Source organism: Sphaerodactylus townsendi, linkage group LG05 (genome assembly GCF_021028975.2).
Source record: "Sphaerodactylus townsendi isolate TG3544 linkage group LG05, MPM_Stown_v2.3, whole genome shotgun sequence".
In the NCBI taxonomy this organism is placed as follows: domain Eukaryota; kingdom Metazoa; phylum Chordata; class Lepidosauria; order Squamata; family Sphaerodactylidae; genus Sphaerodactylus; species Sphaerodactylus townsendi.
This window is the reverse complement of record NC_059429.1, coordinates 45,337,199-45,356,297: the sequence shown is the minus strand read 5'-3', so window position 1 is coordinate 45,356,297 and position 19,099 is coordinate 45,337,199. Positions and strand designations below refer to the sequence as shown.

General features: G+C 44.0%; 1 protein-coding gene across 3 annotated transcripts in view; it reads left to right on the top strand.

Annotated features, from left to right (window-relative positions):
- PKN2 (protein kinase N2) overlaps positions 1 to 19,099 on the top strand; it is a 73,149-nt gene that overhangs the window by 21,823 nt on the left and 32,227 nt on the right. The window contains exon 2 of one of the 3 annotated variants that reach the window (XM_048496635.1): positions 1,306 to 1,352. The exons of the other annotated variants lie outside the window; for them this stretch is intronic. The gene's annotated coding sequence lies outside the window, so the exon portion shown is untranslated. The remainder of the gene's footprint in view (positions 1 to 1,305; positions 1,353 to 19,099) is intronic. 3 annotated transcript variants of the gene reach the window in all.

Here is a 19,099-nt window from a genome sequence, read left to right as displayed (position 1 = left end):
AACAATTAATCTTGTAATGTTTCATTTTCTGAAAGCATGATTCGCAGATGTTTTACCTTGTGTCTAAGTAACAGCTATTTTAGAATTCTTCTACTTCTCTCTGTAGATGCTCATTTCTCCTTCAGTGGAGTTTGATCATCTTAACTGATTAGGTCACACCTCCACTGTTCAGGCAGGGTTATGCATTTTTTTGCTGCTCTACTGAACTGGGGGGGCTGACCTGATAGCCCTGCAGTTCAGTCAGGTCGCTACTAAGAGAGCTCCACTGATTGAGAATTTAAAATGAAAGTGGAAAGTAGCATTGAGATAGATAGAATACCCGAACATAGCTGAGATGAAGGCTGCCCCTTCAACCTTTGAGCCCTTGGGGAAAGTGGAAATGCATTATTTAAGTTGAAAGGTGGCATTTCTCATAGCGACAACGTCTGCACAGATGATTTTTAGTTGGGAGACCTTTCCACGATAAAAGAACTGTGACTCCTCATTCTGTATGGAAGCAGAAACCATGGGTGAAAGTCCTCCATTGTGACATGGGCTAAACTGTGCATCCAGAGGGCCTTTGAGAGCCAAGGCTTGCAGACATCGGGCTGCATCCCAGCCCACTGAATTCAGGCAGTGGCTATATCAGTGGCATTTGCCCCCAGAGCAAATGATTGAAATATTCAGAGTCAGACCCTGGTTCTTGTTTTCCATGGTTGTATGGCATTACAGGCTTGACCATCAGGTTCTGCCAATGCAGCCTTTGAAAGGAGGGTCCTACAAAGGTGATGTTTCAAGATGATTAAGGTGAGCTGAGCTTTATAGTAATCTTTCCCTCCCAGATGCAGCTTAGGTATATAACTTGCTAGGATGACAAAGCCTCACTCAAGAAGAATTACCAATTGGACTTACCATGAAGATGTCTTCTCTTCAGTGGGCCGAAGTCATCCCTTTCCCACCCTAGAAGACTGAAGTGATGGGTGCAGAATTATTTAACCTATAGTGGAACAGTGCTGTTATATGCCTGAAGAGGGGCAGCCCCTTACAGTCCAAGAAGGCAACAAAAAAGTTGCACAGCTGTGCCTGAGCAGTTGGGGGGCATGACCTAACTAGCTCAGATGACTTCACCCCACTGAAAGAGAAGACATCTTCACGGTAAGTCTGATAATCTGTCAGTTTGTAGAGAGCATCTCTATTTTCTAATATGTAGGAAAGCAACATTGGGAACTTCAGACGATCTGTTCATTCACAACTTTATTACTTCTGTAGTTTGGTGTTTTAAGATGTTTCAGGGTAACATGGAAATAAATTTATTTGTGTTCACAGATCATGGAAAATATGCTTAGTTGTTCCATTGCATTAACACAAGGGAGGCAAGTAACAGAAATTCCTCTTGCTGTGTTGTGTCATTGTAATCTTGTTCATCATGCAACCAGTTATATGGTGTGTTAGTGATCCAAATGGCATGTAGGCAAGTGCATCCTCATTCTAGCCCACCTACTCCTTGCTATATCTTAGAATAGTAGCTCTTCCTCCTTTGGAAGATCATGAAAGAGATGCCTGGATTATCTCTCAGTACCTAGTGATTTTTCAGGGAAAGGAAACTTAATCCTGTTGCACAGTCCTTTGCACAGAAGGGCAGGAAATGAGAGGTCCACTGTAATGTGAGTAATAATAATGTGAGTAATAAATAAAGCTGCATCTCCAATGAAACCTAATGGAAATTGCTGCTACTTTGCGGAGATATATCTTGTTTTCCTCTTAGGGCGCTTACTGATGATTGTGAGGAAAATGAAGTAGACCTCAACTAGGAACAGAATAGCTCAGATGTGTGGAGATATAGCAAGGAACACTTTGCCTAGACTGAAAATGTTCAGTTTTGTATCATCTCTGTTTTGTGGTAACATAGCATCAACCCATCCTGTCATGCCATCTTATTGGTGTAGGCCACTTGAATATAACAGCCCAGTACAACATTATGATACTGCTTTTTAGTCCCTTCAACTGTTGGAACCTATATTTAAGGCGTATTTAGAAAGCAAAAGAGATAGTGTGGCAAAACAGTGTGTGAATAAAGTGCCACTAAATTTGCAGCCAACTTACAGCAACCCAGTAGGGTTTTCACAGTGAGAGACTAACAGAGGTGGTTTGCCATTAGGTCTCCCATCCAAATAATAACCTGTGTAATTTTAGAGATATGATGAGATCAGGCTAGCCTGGGCCATCCAGGTCAGGGCAGAATCACAGTAGTAATCAGTGTAGAGATTTCTGTATACAAGTACCACTGTTAATAGTCATTTACGTTGTGTTACAGTTTGGTGTTTGTGTTCTGGGTATAGTACTGCTACTCGTATAATGAAATAGCATCTTGTTTTTTAAATGGATTATTGTGAATATATTGACTCCATTGAACTTCGAAAGAAGTTCTGAAAGCAGAACAAAGCTTTTGTCTTCCATATCTTGGTTGCAGCTTCTGAAAAGTTGCTCCTCAGCCTTCTGAATTGGTATGCGGAGCTGCAGCAGGAAAGGAGTCTTGATGGAAATTGCCTGGTAGTTCGGGAAGAACCGTTTCTCACTTGCTTATGGTCAAGTTTAGAGCTCTGCCAAAGCAAGGGGTGCCTGAAGTATTGTGAAATGCTGATGAAGCTGCCAGCGCAGCAGTTACAATCATGCTAAGAAAAGTTTGTATAAATGTTGCATGCCGTTCAGGGTGTCTGTGAAAGGAATACTAAAAGTTGTACAGCTTGAGCTGTAAACTATTTCTTACTTTCATTATATGAAAAGGCACAATAGCACTTCTGGTCGCTGAGACTACCTGACACACTGTGAGAAGGCCAAGTTTATTTTTCTAGACCTGGAAGAGGAATTGCTGCTTTTTCTCTTTGTTAGTTAAGGTCAGTGGTCCAAACATCTGGGAGACAGAATGGTGGTCATTGTAGAACTAGAGATAGATTCAGACAAAATAGGAGGATATAGTAAATACAAACTGATTTTTGTGCTCTGAACAAATATGTGATTACGGTACATGGGTTGCTAATACAGTTGCTGGTCAGAGTGAGATAATGTGCTCAAATACTGCCATTGGAGTTTATGTTGTCTTGTATTAGTATTTTGCCGACTGTGTATGGGTTGGGGTGTCTGTCTGTTCCCCCTCCCCATCTTGCCATTTTTTTCTTTTTTCCATTATCCCAGTTGTAAGGAGATTTTGCCTGTCATCCCCTTATGATGATCATCATTGGTTTTTCCAGCAAAGATTTTACAAGTCCTGTCTAGATAAATCTGACTTGCCAACTCCATCTTGCTGGTAGTTCATAGCTGTAACAGTGCTCTGCATGGTTTGCTTGACAGGTTTGTCCTGCTGTGCTACATGTTGGTCATAATCCCATTGTGAAAGTCACTGTCAAGTAGTAAGCTTCTGTTGATGGATCTGGTTTTGAAGTGGCTGAGTTGGCTTTAAGGTGCTCCACACAGGAGAGCCGAATTGCACATGACACTGCAGGTCTGTTATAAAAAATCTGGCTTTGGTGTTGTTTCCTTGAAAGCTACTGTCAGTGGAGGGATTGGGTCTTTATGCTGGACAATTTGGCGGGCAACTTCTTTTTCTTAGCCAAGCTGTTTCTTGAATCAGAATGCCCAAGAAGGCTGCATTAAGCCCTGAATGATACCATACTGGTATCTTGTCTTTTCTCCTTCCAGAGTATAATACAGCTTGGATGGGTTGACCAGGTAATGTTCTCAGAAAGTACAGTAAAGGCATTAAACATAAATTGCTGATATTAACGTGCGTACAGTAGTGGACAGGAAGTCCAGTATAATTTCTGCAGAGGTGTAACTAGGGAAAATGGAGCCTGGTGCAAAATCTGAGTTCTCCTGAAGGCGGAGGGAATCTGGATGGATGGGTTGTTCTCTTCCTGTTATTAGGAGGCAGGACTTCTCTGAACGTTTTACTTCACTTCCTCCCTATAACGGTCACTTCCTTCCGTTGACAGTTACGTTCCTGCCTCATACAGGAGTGTACAACTTCCTTCGGGCTCCATGCCTTTCTTCAGCTTTTTTCCTCAGGAGCCTTAAGTTTTTTGTCTTTCCCTTCCATTCTTGTCGTTTTTTGTGTGATAGTTGTGTCTTCTGTGTCTGTTTCCCGCATTTTTTCATTTATCCACCTGCTTGGTGTGTGTTCCCTCAGTGTGGGCCGTTTATTTTTGAAAGCGCACGCAACGCCTTTTGAGGCAGGTGCCATTTGATGTGCTAATTTTGGCACACAAACGGCTGTCATGACTGAAAGGGCTTTTTCCCCTGCCCGTGAGACATTTGCTCAATTCTCTGTGGAGACTACCCGAGCAAGGACGGCAAGGGCTTCCGACCCCCGCCCAGGGGACAACTCGGAAGACCCAGGAGAAGGGACGAGCGCTTGCCCAACCCACCCAGGGTTCGTGTGCAGCGCACAGAAGAACGGTACAACAAAAAAGGGAGGTAAAAGTAACGCTAAGCACAAAACCCCTCCCACGCCCCCTCCTCTTCCCGCTCGTAAAAAGAAAGCAAAACAGAGAGCCAATCAAACAGCTGCAGGCACTATCAGCGCTGCTATGGCAACGGAATGTCAGTTGGCAGCTCCGTGTAGCCTCCCTGACGCCCCACTAACTCGCCCTGCAACTGGCAATCAAGACGTCCCAGTCCCTCCAGCAGATGGCACCAGAACCTTGCCTAACCAGCCCTCTTTAGGAGGTGAGGGAATTAATGTTCAAAACAGTCTTTTACTGTCTACTGATGCAATCACAATCACAATAACCTTTATTGGCATTAGGTATTAGACAGTGGTTATACACTATTATTAAATTATTAAATTTAAAATCATATGTTACATCTATGGATTTTGCTTTGTCTAATGATGCTAGTGCATGGAGTAATATATCTCCCTTTGAACTCATTCAATTTGTCTCCCAGTCACTCAGACAAGAGTTTTCTCTATCCCTGCCAGCCAGAGATCGGTCTTCCCTGCAGGGAACAGTCCCCAGCAGGACACAAATAGCCACACAAAATGACCAGTCCAGCCAATCAACTATGGCACACAGTGCACCAGTACTGCCAATTCAAAGCAACCTTGCGGCCTGTTCAACTATGGCCACTGTTAGGAGGGAGTTACATCCTTTTCCTAGTGCTTCAGAGGAAGAGGAAAGTCTAAGTGAGGGTGAGTGCTTAGATGATAACCATTTTCAGATTCAGAACCTATTCTGCCAGATGAGACTGAAAATGCAATGAGACTGTTTAAGTCAGAGGATCTTCTGCTGCTTATCTCAAAAACTATTAAAGCTTTAGACCTCCAGGACCCAGCAGATGCTGAGGATCCCATTGGTCAGACACAGGGCAAACCCATTAAGAGCTGCCCTAGAGGAAATCAGAGTTACTTCCCAGAGGATGGAGAAACCTCCAAATGTTTTCCCTTGCCCAAACGTTTGAGAGAAAAATTAGACGTGAATGGCAGAACCCATCTGCTAGTAAGGCTATGCCTCCGGCTTGTAGGAAAATGTATCCAGTCCCAGATTATGTGACTAGTTTTTTACAGGTACTTGTCGTAGATGCACCGGTTGCCAACATCCAATTGGGCAATCTGGTGTCCAAAGATCGCGATGGCAGTGTTTGGGACCCCTTAGATAGGAGATCTGAGGCGGCTTTAAAAAAGGCCCATGAATGGCAAGCTTCAGTCATGAAAATACTAATTCCCACCACAACAGTGTCTAGGGCACTTCTGGTCTGGATTAAGCGCATCCTTGACCTCCTGCCACCTGAAGACAGGGCAGTCTAGACAGACTGGTCTAGACAGACTGCTTATAGGGGCCTCATTCTTGGCTGATGCCTCCTCAGATGCACTTACAATGGCGGCCAGGTCCATGGCCTGTTCCATCTCAACCAGGAGAAACTTATGGCTTCGTTCCTGGATCGCAGATTTCCAATCAAAAATAGTGGTTGCGGGTTATCCCTTTTATGGGCAGAAACTATTTGGTAAGGACCTGGAGCAGGTCTTGGTTAACACCAAAGATAATAGGATTATGCCTAGACAGGTTTGCCAAATCAGACCAACGTCTCACACGTCCTTTCGTGCGCATAGGACCTTACCCCATTTCAACAGAGATGGGAGGAGACCCTCTTGGCAACCACAACAATCAGGTAAAGGGAGGGGGAATTTTCGTTCTTATGGAAAGTCAGACAGATTCCCCAAACCTTTTAAAAATTCGTGATCTTGACTATGCTGCCATACCAGTCGGGGGGCGGCTGCTCCACTTCTAGCACCGCTGGAAGGAACCATTCATAGACAGTTGGACAAAAGACGTGGTAACACATGGTTACACTATAGAGTTTGCCATTCTCCCCCCCCCCACAAGTTCATTCCGTCAGGCTTGAGCAACTCCCCAACCAAGAAAATCAGAACCGCCAGGGCAATTCAACATCTGTTAACAATTTGAGCTGTGAAATCTGTGCTAGACTCAGAGAGGCACACAGGTACCTATTCCCATTTCTTCACAGTGCCCAAGCGGTCGGGAGACTGAAGGTCCATTTTGAACCCAAGATTGGTGAATCGTTTTATAAGGCTGCGCCACTTCAAGATGGAAACCCTGCGCACCATATCGGCTTCCCTTCGGGAGGGAGAGTTCTTAACATCATTGGACTTAACAGAGGCATATCTCCACATCCCGAATCACCCATCTCATCGCAAATACCTTCGGTTTGCAGTGGGGAAGGATCACTGGCAGTTCAGGGCTCTTCCGTTCGGCCTATCTTCAGCTCTGAGAGTATTCTCAAAAGTCCTCTTCCCCCCCCAGTGGTGAGACTTCGTCAGCGCGGAATACACGTCCACCCATACTTAGACGACCTGCTGATCAGGTCCAGGTCAGAGGAAAGGGCCCACAACGACGTTCGAGAAGTGCTACAAACCCTAGAGTACTTTGGGTTTCTGGTCAATCTAGAGAAGAGCATCACCGTTCCCATGCGACGCATAGAGCATTTAGGGGCAATTATTGATACCCAGCAAAACTCCCCTCTTCCTACCACCAGAAAAAATCCAAAAAATTCAACAATTGACGACCAAAGTTATAACCAACAGAAAGTCCTCCCTGATGGGCCTGTCCAGTCTATTAGGTCTCCTGGTTGCAACAATAGACTCCCTACAATGGGCCCGCTTCCACTCCAGACAATTGCAGTTATTCCTGAGACCATACCAGAGGGACATTATGCTAAAGCAAGATAAACAGCTAACTGTTCCCACATCCGTCAAGAACAGCCTGACATGGTGGACTTCCACCCTCAACTTGTCCAAAGGGGAAACCTATCTGATCCCTTCCAGCATCCAACTGTTCACAGATGACAGGTTGACAGGATGGGGAGCGACCTTAAATCATCAAGTTGCCCAGGGAACGTGGTCACCTGCAATAAGAACGATGCCCATCAATCTACTCGAGATGCGAGCAATTTATCTGGCTCTTCTTCATTTTTCCCACATTGTCCAAGGTCATCACGTCCTAGTAAGGATGGACAATACAATGGCAAAAGCATACATAAACAACCAGGGAGGCACCAGGTCATCAGCGCTACAGAAGGAAGTCTCCAGGATTCTGTCATGGGCAAAGATCCATCTAGCCTCTCTCAAGGTGGAACATATCAGCGGAATCCTGAATACCGGAGCAGATTGGTTGAGCAGACAGCAAATATTGAATGCCGAGTGGCAACTTCATCCAGAGGTTTTTCAGGAGATCACAGTCAGATTCGGTCTCCCTCAGGTGGACCTCTTTGCCACTCCCCTGAATGCACAGCTTCCCCAGTTTATGACCAGGTACTTCCACGCATCTGCCCTGGACACGGATGCCCTAATATCTCCCTGGCCCAGGGGAATGATGCACGCGTTCCCTCCACTCCCGCTCATATCCAAATTTCTACGCAGACTGATGAAGCAACGGAATCCCCTTATATTGGTGGCACCTTTCTGGTCTCAAAGGCCATGGTTCTCCACCGTCACGGAACTCTCCCATGGTCAACCTTTCCATCTTCCAGACAGACCAGATCTACTGCGTCAGGGACCGATTTGCCACCCAGAACCAGGACATTTTCAGCTAACCGCTTGGCTCTTGAACAGTCCAATCTGAAAGCCAAGGTTCTGATGAGATAATAACCACACTTCTAGCTTCCAGACAACCCTCTACAACATAAATTTACAATTATACATGGAAAACCTTTGTAAAATGGTGCACACAAAGGGACATAAACCCAGAAATAACTAATGTAAGGGTCCTGTTGGCTTTCCTTCAAGATGGTTTTGGTTCAGGGTTGCGAGCCGCCGCACTCAAGAGACAACTTGCGGCATTATCAACGGTACGGTCCACATCTACAGGTACACATATATCACAGCATGCTGATGTTCGCCGTTTTCTCAAAGGGGTGCTTCAATCTCAACTCCTGGTTCAGCATCGTTTCCCGTCTTGGAACCTTCATACAGTCCTACTGGCACTCACCAGAAAACCGTTTGAACCCATCAGATCCATTCACATTAGATGGCTAAGAACAAAGCTCCTCTTTTTGATTGCCTTCACCACGGCCAGGCGGGTATCTGAGATTAAGGCCTTGTCCATCGACTCTAGCCTGTGTTATTTTCACCCTGATAAGGTCATTTTGCGCACTGATCCAACTTTTAGACCTAAGGTTTGCTCAACCTTCCACTTAAATCAAGAAATTGTTCTTCCCACCTTCTTCCCTAAGCCAGTGGGGGAAAACGAAAAGATTTGGCACAAATTAGACGTTCGCAGAGCCTTAAAGGTCTACATCGAACGTACTGAAAAATTTAGACAGACAAATAGTATGTTCATCAATATCTCATACCCCAAATTGGGTCAACAAATGTCTACTTCGGCCATCAGCCCGGCACTAAAACTATGCATAGCTGAGGCTTATAAAAATACCAATCTTTCCATCCCATCAGGTATTTCGGCCCATTCAATTCGGAGTGCGGCGACCAAAGCCGCACTCAGACAACGGGTGTCTATTGCAGACATCTGTAAAGCCGCAATTTGGTCGTCATCATCCTCATTCGTGCGACACTACAAGATCCAATCCTGGGCAGCCTCCAGAATGATTTTTTTGATCTAGAGTGTTGCAACACGTTTAAGGAGACCAGTAAACCCACCCGAGGAGAGGGGGACACTGCTTTGTTAGGTCTCATCCAGATTCCCTCCGCCTTCAGGAGAACGGTCCATTGTTACTTACGCGAAGGGCCTTTCTCCTGGAAGGCCAGAGGGAATCTGGGCCTTCCCTTCTGGTCTTCGTATCCTTGTTATTCAGCTGGTTTTTATTAGACTACTAGTTAAAAGTTCTGAGTTGTTAGTATTGCACATTTCTGGATAATTCATGTTAGGATGTTTTTCAGTCATGCAGGTTGTTTTTCAACTGTTGTTTTTGTCACTCAGGTTTTTTTCTGCTCTGTGTTTTGTTATGTGGGAGTGTATACATGTCTTTCCTCTATGTACTGCATGGTCAATCTGTAACTGTCAACGGAAGGAAGTGACCGTTATAGGGAGGAAGTGAAGTAAAAAGTTCAGAGAAGTCCTGCCTCCTAGTAACAGGAAGAGAACAACCCATCCATCCAGATTCCCTCCGGCCTTCCAGGAGAAAGGCCCTTCACGTAAGTAACAAATGGACCGTTTTGGTGGGGCCCTCGCACCTCCCCATGGGCGGCCACTGTGATGCTGGAATCCACCCACAAACAGCATCACTTTCAATGGTGTTTAAACTAGGGAGCCCAGATTCTCCTTTTAAATCCACCTTAAAGGGAGAATCTGGGGTCCCCAGTTAAAAAAACATTAAAAGTGATACTGTTTTGGGGTGGATTCTCCCCAACTCTGAAACAGCATCACTTTCAATGTTTAAACTGGGGACCTCAGGTTCTCCCTTTAAAGTGGATTTAAAAGGAGAAGCTGGGAAAATTGGGGTGGGGGTTGCTATCAGGGGTGCAATTGTTAAGCTAACAGCACCAAAAATTCAGGGTATCTTTAGGAGACTCTCCTGATGATATCACCCAGGTTTAGTGAAGTTTGGTTCAGGGGGTCCCAAGTTATGGACCCTCAAAGGTGTAGCCCTCATTTTCTATTAGCTCCCATTGGAAACAATGGGGGATGGGGCACCACCTTTGGGAGTCCATAACTTTGGATCCCTGAACCAAACTTCACCTAACTTGGGTGGTATCATTAGGAGAGTCTCCCAAAAAATCCCTGAAATTTTGGTGCTGCTAGCCTAAAAACTGCAGGCCAAAAACTGAAAAACACTAAAAATACCAAAAAAAACACAAATGAACCTGAATTCCCCCCTCCCAATGCGCCTGGTGCAAAGCGCACCCCCGGTCCCCTGGTATCTACTCCTCTGAATTGCTGTCTCATTGTAAAGCGTATCACAAAAGTGACCTGAGCAGGAATTCCTCTGAAAGAGGATAGTCTTACACAGGACTTGAAAGTTTCTTTGGTTCTAGGAGCCAGCCCAAAATTTTAGCAGTCAGCCTTCCAAGTTCCATATTTGAATAACTACCTTTTCTAATTATTGCTGCTATATTGAATTACTATTTTCTAACTATTATTTTCTAACTATTATTATAAAGCCTCATTCTAACCTATTCTCATAATTTCATTAAAAATCTATTATAAAAACCATTGTATATAAATAAATGTGGGAATTGCCCTGGCTGCCATCAGCACAACAAGAAACTAACCTCTATCCCTAGCCTGACTTCTCTCCTATTTCTACTCATTTTGCTGAGCTTTAAACACTTTGGAAATGTTAAGGTTGGCACTTAATTGGCGGCCTTAAGAAGATTTCTTTGGAGGCTGCAAATATGGATAGGTGGTAGAAGGTCTTCTTTGTATGCAGAAGGTCCCTTGTTCAATTCTTGGCATCTCCACTTAAAAAGATCAGGCAGTAGGTGACTTCAAAATCTTTACCTTGTGCCCAGAAAAAAATGCTGCCAGTTGGAGTGGAAAATACTGGATAAACTGTTGGTCAGAGAGGAAGGGGCAAAGCCCATGTATTTTATAAAAAGTAAATGTTTATCAGAAAGATTGCTATAAAGTAAAACAAATGGGTATTAACTGGCTGTTATTATTTAAAACTTTTTTTAATTCTAGGATTATGTTCTGTGTTGAATACTTCCTAAGATTAATAGTTGTTTCACAGCAATTAAAATATGATAGTAGAATGTGACAGTAGTGTGTGTCTGGAAGAAAAACTATTTGCTTTGTTTCTTGTCTCATATGATAGTGTGTGAGTATAAAAGTAATAGGTACATACTAAAAAGAGGTAGGAATAAATTGGGAGAATTCTGGTTGGGAGAAAGGAGAAAATGGGACTGGGCTGATGATGATATAACAGGTAATATATTCCACGTGTTTTTAATTATATTTTTAAAAATAAAAAAAATCTTGTTAATTGGACTGTTTATGCCCGAGGTTACATTGTTAGCCACCTTCAGTCTTAAGTAGATATGATATAATATGATATAAGTGTTAACAATACTAATTACGTTCTCCATAAAATAGTCATGGTAAATTTAGCTCTCTTTGCTTTCTGTATACAAGGCAGATATCTAATGCATATTTTTAGTGTATTTTAATGGGTTCAGTTAATAGATAAACATTCCCTTTTGTTTTTAATATTGTAATATAGTAATTTATAATGCTAATAAAGGTCTCTGTCTGACTAATTATGTTTTAAAAACTTACATGTGAAATGGAATAAAATAGCAAAGTTTGAGAAAAGTTAACCAACAATGTAACTTCAGAATAATTTCAAAACATATTTTTACTGAACAATCTCACTTAAGTATCCCAGGTGCTTCTGTCAGGCTTAACATTCATGCAGTTAATAGATACAATTAAATAATTATAAGTAAGATTAACTAATTAGCAAAGGATGTTTTGCAAGTAATTGAAAAGCATTGTATTATGCTGTTCTGCCATCTGGTAACCGAATTCGGAAATTAACCTGGTGTTCTTGCTCTGAGGGAGGGAGGACATCTTCAGATATGGGTTATTCCCATTGGTCGTTCAGGGAGGCAGGACTAAAATGCTTTTTGTCTCCCTACTGAACTGTTACTACCCAGTTTAATTCCTGTCTCGCAGTAGAGAGAACAACTTAGTGAGGACTCTTCAGCCTCTAGTTAATTTTTTCTCCTATCCACCTTTCACCCCTCTCCCCATTCCTACTTACTACAATACCTATTCTATTAAATCTTACCTACAAAAAACCCTATCCTCCTCTTATTCTTCCCTCATTCTTTATTTCTGTTCCTTGACCCAGTTGTTTCTCCTACGGAGACAGGAAACAAGAAAGAGAGAGGGCTTAAAGACTTGAAGAAGAATTCCTCAGAGAGGGGCACGCTGACCCAGGTTTGCTGTGGGCGCAGCAGCCAGAGCACAGTTTGCAAAAAGTGGACCAGGAGCAACTCAAGGAGATGCAGCAAGAGAAATTGCAAAAATGAATGTGGGAAGAGGTGCTGCCTAAAAAAGGTGCAAAAAAAATCTACAACAGCAAAAGCCTCCTCCAATGCAGCTAGTTCGGTCCTGAGTGGCGATGATGGCCTGCCAGACGCCCAAAAAGCCCCAGTTTCTACTGGGAGTGCCAGATCACTTGCTAGGTGTAAAGTACCAGGATCCCCTCCCCAAATAGAGGTCGGGCTGCAAATTTGTGAGAGGAAGAGTGGCTATTTTGTCCCTGGGATCTCTCCCAGCTCATTCAGAGGACAGTGAGGGAGAACATTCTGTGCCTCCAGACCAACCATCACCATCCAACACCATCCAAAATGGCGATCGATCTCCCTCACCCATATCATCAGAAATGCCAGGCTCAGATGATAATGTTGCCACTCAGAGAAGGCAATCACGCAGCTGACCCACCAAGGCAGCCAGAAATGCCTCTTCATAAGGAGCCTACCAGGGTCCTATATAGGCAGCTCCCTCTTTCTCTTCCCTCTCAGGAAGAAAAAGAGGAGGGAGAATTCCTAGGGGAGGAGGAAGAACCATCAGCAGAACAGCCCTCCAAACTTTTTAACATGGAAGATTCCCAATCCCCAATAGCCAAAACCATAGCTGCCCTCAACCTTACAGAGGAACCAGGTAGCACAGAGGGGTACAAAAGAGAAGGGTCCAAGTGTAAGGGAAACAAGAGCCATATCAGCAGAGAAGGCACCCCCTCTTCCAGAGAACTTCAAGAGGCCTATCAAAGCTGTGTGGCCAAAACCAATGTCCAGTGGGCAATTTCCCAATTCAGCCTGGAAAGTCAGGCTATGGAAGTGCTGCAACTACCCTTAGTAGTCCTCTGACTTACTGTCTGTAGACAGCATGGATATGATCAAGGGCACCCTGGAAAAGGAAGACATCATCTTCATATCTCCAGAATGGCCACGGAGACCATAGTTCCCTATGTTAGTATAACTAACTGTGAAGACTACCACCAGTTCCCAACCTTCTCCATCAGGGACCAACCACTCACCCATAACCAGTATGGTTATGGCCGCATGGCGATTGAGAGGCAAAGACTCATAGAACTAGGCTATGACAAGGAGGTCATAGACACCATTATTTCTTGCAAGAGAACATCCACTGAACACATGTATAACACTTCATGGAAGGCATTCACTAAGTGGTGAAAGGTTAACCCACTCAGTCTAGGATTGGGTCTGATTCTAGGGTTCACTTCAACCAGGAGAGTATCAGAGCTGGGAGCTCTTTCAGCCAGACAGAGAGTATGTGTTTCACAAATCCAAAGTCATCCCACAGGGAATAAGAACATCTTCCTTCTTTCTGCTCCAAGATAAACTCCTAGATCTATAAAGGGCTCTAAGAACATGAGACTCCCTATTCATCTGCATCACAGTACCTAACAAGGGCAAAAAGATGTCCAGTACTACATGATAAAAATGCATAATTCAAGCATATCAATCCAATAATCTACAGGTACCAAAGACATAACAGTGCACTCAGTAAGAAGTGCAGTCACCAATATTGCCTTAGACAAGCCTCAGTAGAGGAAATCTGCTCCGCTGCCACATAGTCTTCAGCCTCCACATTCAAAAGACATTACCAGATGAATACCACCTCTTCAGCAGATACAGCATTCAGAAGGAGGGTTTTATGGGTGTTACAGAATGTTGTAGATGCATAAGAACTCCCAGCCCATTCGGAAAATCGCTTTTGGATGACCCACATTTGAAGATGCCCTCCCCATCAGAGTGAGAACAAACTTTGATTACTTACCATGAAATTTCCCTTTGCTTTGAGAAAGGGAGGATATCTTACCCACCTGGGCGCATGCATATGGTAAGAAGACCAACATGCAGACTACAAACACCAAGACGGCAAGTCCTGCATCAGAGACAACAGCAGGAGAGAAGCTACAATGGATGTTACACACTAGCAAAATCACAGACAAATTCTCCTTCTATTCTATCCTAATTTGTCCTTCTCTCCCGTAAATTAGGAGATCTATGTACAGTTTGTGATAGTTAGGTTCTAATAGTTAGGTTCTAAGTTACAAGTGTTACATTTTTAGTTGACTTATATTGCTCAGAAAGTTTTAAACTTGGCAGCAACAGCCCAGCAAGGGGATACAAAGTAGTAGTTGTACCTCCCTGAGCAACCAATGGGAATAACCCACATTTGAAGATGTCCTCCCTTCATCAGAGCAGAGGGAACCTTCAAGGTAAGTAATCAAGGTTCATTCCCAACTTCCCTTTGAACATATTGAAAAGATAATGCGCTCAAATTTATAACAAAGTTTGCAGGCCAGTAACCCCTCATGTTGAGTGTGGGGTAGTTGAATGCACAAGAGTTTCCCTAAATGAGGTTCCTGACCTAATTAAGGTCATCATGTCAATTCTGGTCCCTGAGCCTGAGTATTGTACTTTAAATGCCTCCCTAAATGATTTCTTCTTTCATTTCAAATGCAGTATGGTACTATGATAGAGCTAGTACTGCCCTTTCCGTTAAAAGGAGAAGCAATGAAGCTATTCATGTGATTCTTACAGACAGGCAACTGTACTTACATAAAACTCACAAAAGCTCATACTCTGCTAGAAACCTTGTTGTTACTCAAGGTGCTACTGGACTTTTATATTTATTCCTATCTAATGATCTGATCCAGATCACCTGAAAACTGATATGCAGTACTCTTACTGATGCAAACATAGCAGAGCTCCTGAAGGGTAAACCTTAACTTACTTTCTACAGTAACTTGATAGCTTTACACATGCCCATTCAAAGGACTTTATGTTCCCAAAATACAATATTCTTATATAGTTTTAGGAACCAAACTGATTATGATTCTCTTTGATGAAAGCTTTACTCTGTTTATATCTCTCCAGTTTGTAAAATTTAGCAGGAGTCCAGTGGTAACTTGGATTCTTGTTTAATTTTGCTGCAACAGACTGACACTCGTCTAAGCCCTTTAGAATTACAGTCTAGGCATGGGGAAACTTGTTGAACATAATTGATCAAAATTATATTAGAATGGAAATATATTAATGACTATTAAAAAAATTTTAAAAGTTACTGGATGCAGTACCCTTATGAAGAAATTGGAAAATTTATTGACACACCTTATGGAATGTATTATATTTTTGGTGTAAAGAATGTATGACTAGTTCTGTTTCAGTGATTCAAAATTAGCTTCTAAGATGACAAATACCGGCAAAAATATGTGTTCTACTGGAGGTGGAAGACATCTTGTGTGGGTGTCTTTTCCACCAGTTGCAAGGAGGCAGGAAACTGAAAAAAACTACTTCATGTACTTCCTGTAAAGGATCCAGAGGCCATTTACCCCAGTATTTTTCCTGCCTCTGCAAGGAGTGCATGGATTGTTTCAGGCTCTTGCAGGTGCTTTAACTTGTAGTGTCTCCGTTGATGTCTTTGTCCTAATTCATGTTGTGAGTAAATTGTTTGTGCTAGGAAGCTGTATGAGAGTTGTAATGGAGCAGGGACAGCTAGTGGGGTCTTTCAGACAAATGGCCTGCCAAAAGGCCAAACAGTTTCCCACCACTTTTTGCATGCCAGAGATATGTCCCTCAGATCGTTTTCTCCCGAGAGGGAGGCATTTTCTAGTTCATCCACAGAGTGGACTAGGTCAGCCATAGCAAATTGCCAGCACATACACTCGGCCAGCACCTCAGCCCCCACTACAGCTGCAGAAGAAAAAAAAGCGGCAGGCAAAAAGACGGCTGGCTGCATGGAAGACTTGGTGGCGCCCAGCAAGAAGCTCAGCGCCTTCCCAGGGCGCAGCCATTTCAGGCGGCTCCACAGTCCACAGGCAGCTCCAGCCTTCCCAGGGCTCCAGAGCACTCAGCTTCTAACCCCAACGGGGAAGCGACCTGGGCATTCCTGACGAATCTGCCTCAAGGCAAATACAGGGGACCCTGGTGGGAGGAGAAACCTCACAATCCCAAGAGGCCCAGCTAAAAGCCTTCAGTCAGCAGTCTCCAATCAATGAAACTGCCTGGCTTAATGCCCCTCTGGAGGCCTTTGCTGAATTCCTCAGGAAGGAGATTGAAAAAGCCAGGGATGCCAGGGATCAGTGCAGGAACCAAGGTTGCCCTGATAATCAGCCCCTGAGAGCTCCCCTTAGCTGCCACCACCCCTCCCCCGGAGGACTCAGGCACTCTCAGGCAGAACCCCCTATCCTTCCCAGGAGAGGAAGAGGAGGGTGGATCTATTGTTGTTGAAGGGAATGACAGTGAACATTTTTCTGACCGCGAAGACCCTCATAACGACAATGCAGAACAATCTGCACAGTTCTTTAAGCTGGAGGAAATTCAACTACTTATCACCAAAACTATTTCAGCATTGGATTTACAAGACCCAGAGGATGTAGAGGAACCTGCTATTGCTTCCTCCTACTCGCATTTGACAAAACCTATCAGGGACTTTCCCAAGGGAAAAGCAGATTACTTCCCTCAGCAAAATGAGAAAGAAAAATACTTTCCAGTGCCCGAGTGCTATGTTAAGAGGATCCAAAGAGAGTGGATAAATCCCACAGCACATAAAGACCTACCCACATCCTTTAGGAGAAAGTACCTAATGCCACAACAGTTTCATTCTATTCTTCAAAAAACCCTGGTGGATGCTCCAGTGGCAGTGCTCCACTTGGGCGCCTTAGTAGCTAAGGAGGGAGAGGGTAATGTTAAGGACCCTCTGGACAGAAGGTCTGAGGCAGCTCTATGTGATCTCATGAGTGGTTGGCAGCAGCCATTAAAACACTTACACCATCATCTACCATGGCTAGAGCCACAATGGTATGGCTTAGGAAAATTCTGGATGTTCTACCTACAGAAGAGCAAGGCATTAGAGAGAGGTAGAGAGAGTGCTTATGGGTAATGCTTTCATAGCAGATGCCACCTTTGATGCTATGTGATTGGTGGCGAAGGCCGTGGCATCCAACATGGTGGCATGACGCAACACTTAACTGTGGCCGTGGCAAGTGGACACACCATCAAAAAACGTTATGGCCGGTTATTCCTATCATGGCGGGGGCCTGTTTGGTGGAGAATTGGAACAGGTCTTAATTGAGACCAAAGACAAAAAGAAGGCAATGCCTAAATTCATCAGACAGGAGCATTCTCAAACTACTACTAGGCTAACTTTTCGCTCTCATAGAGTGTTGCCCAGACCCCAAAAAGAAGGTGCGAGAAACAATTGGCAACCAAAGAATTCCTTTTGGAACAACAAACAGAACTTCAGACCTTTCAACAAACAGGGGAAGTCCTTCCCCACAACTAGAAAAAAACAATGACTACACAAGTATTCCAGTGGGAGGCCGCCTCCAGTGTTTTCAGGCAATGTGGCAGGACAACCATGTAGACAGGTGGACCAGAGATCTGGTGACTACTGGATATGTAATAGAGTTCATCAAAATCTCTCACCATCACACACTAATATCACCTCTGTCAAAAACACCAGCCAAGGCTGCCAGGACCATGGAAGCGATCTCCCACCTTCTCAAAATACAAGTGTTAGAGACAGTACTGCCCTCAGAGAAGTGCTCAGGAGTATATTCTCATTTCTTTACCGTCTCCAAGCGCAATGGGGACTGGTGGGTGGTCTTGAATCTACAACAAATCAACAAATGCATCTGGATGCCCAAATTCCAGATGGAAACCCTGTGATCCATCACGGCCACCCTTCGACTCAACGACTTCATGACATCTCTGGATTTAACAGAGGCCTACCTGCACATTCCAATCAACCAAGCTCACAGGAAGTTTCTCAGGTTCATCACTCAAGGCTTACACTTCCAGTACAGAGCTCTTCTGTTCAGATTAGCAACAGCCCCAAGGACATTCTCCAAGGTGCTATCTCCAAGGTACCCGATCACCCTGTTAAGAGAACAGGAAATCCATATACACCCATACCTGGATGACCTGCTCATCCGATCAAGGTCCAGACAACAACCCATGGCAGATGTCGTCAAAGTGCAGGACATACTCCCACAGCACAGTTTTCTTGTCAACATAGAAAAAAGTTCTCTGATCCCATCTCAGAGACTAGAGCATCTAGGGGCAATCCTAGACACGATGAAGGACTCTCTATTCATCCCGAGAGACAAGATAATAAAAATTCAAAGGGCATCAACAGCCGTCAGGTCAGCAAAACATGACTCATTAAACCAACTAGCAAGGCTGCTGGGACTTTTCATTTTGATAATCAACCTGACCTAATGGGGCAGATTCCATACGAGACCTCTACAGGGGTTCCTCTGTCCATACCAGACAGACATTATCCTGAAATGGGACAGGCATTTAACACTCACTCTGCCTGTGCGCAACAGCTTCTTGTGGTGGACAACTCGAAGCAATCTAGAACGGGGCAAACAGTATTTACATCGATCCAGACCACAGCTGTTCACAGACTCCAGCCTCCAGAGTTGGGGGGCAACCCTCAATCAAAAATTCATTCAGGGGGATTGGTCCAAGAAGGAGTCCAAACTTCACATCAGTGTGCTGGAAAGTGGACAATCTGCCTGGCCCTTCAACATTTTCTACCAGAGCTTCACCAGCAACATGTTGTAATTCAAACAGACAACATGGCAGTGAAAATGTATATCAACAATC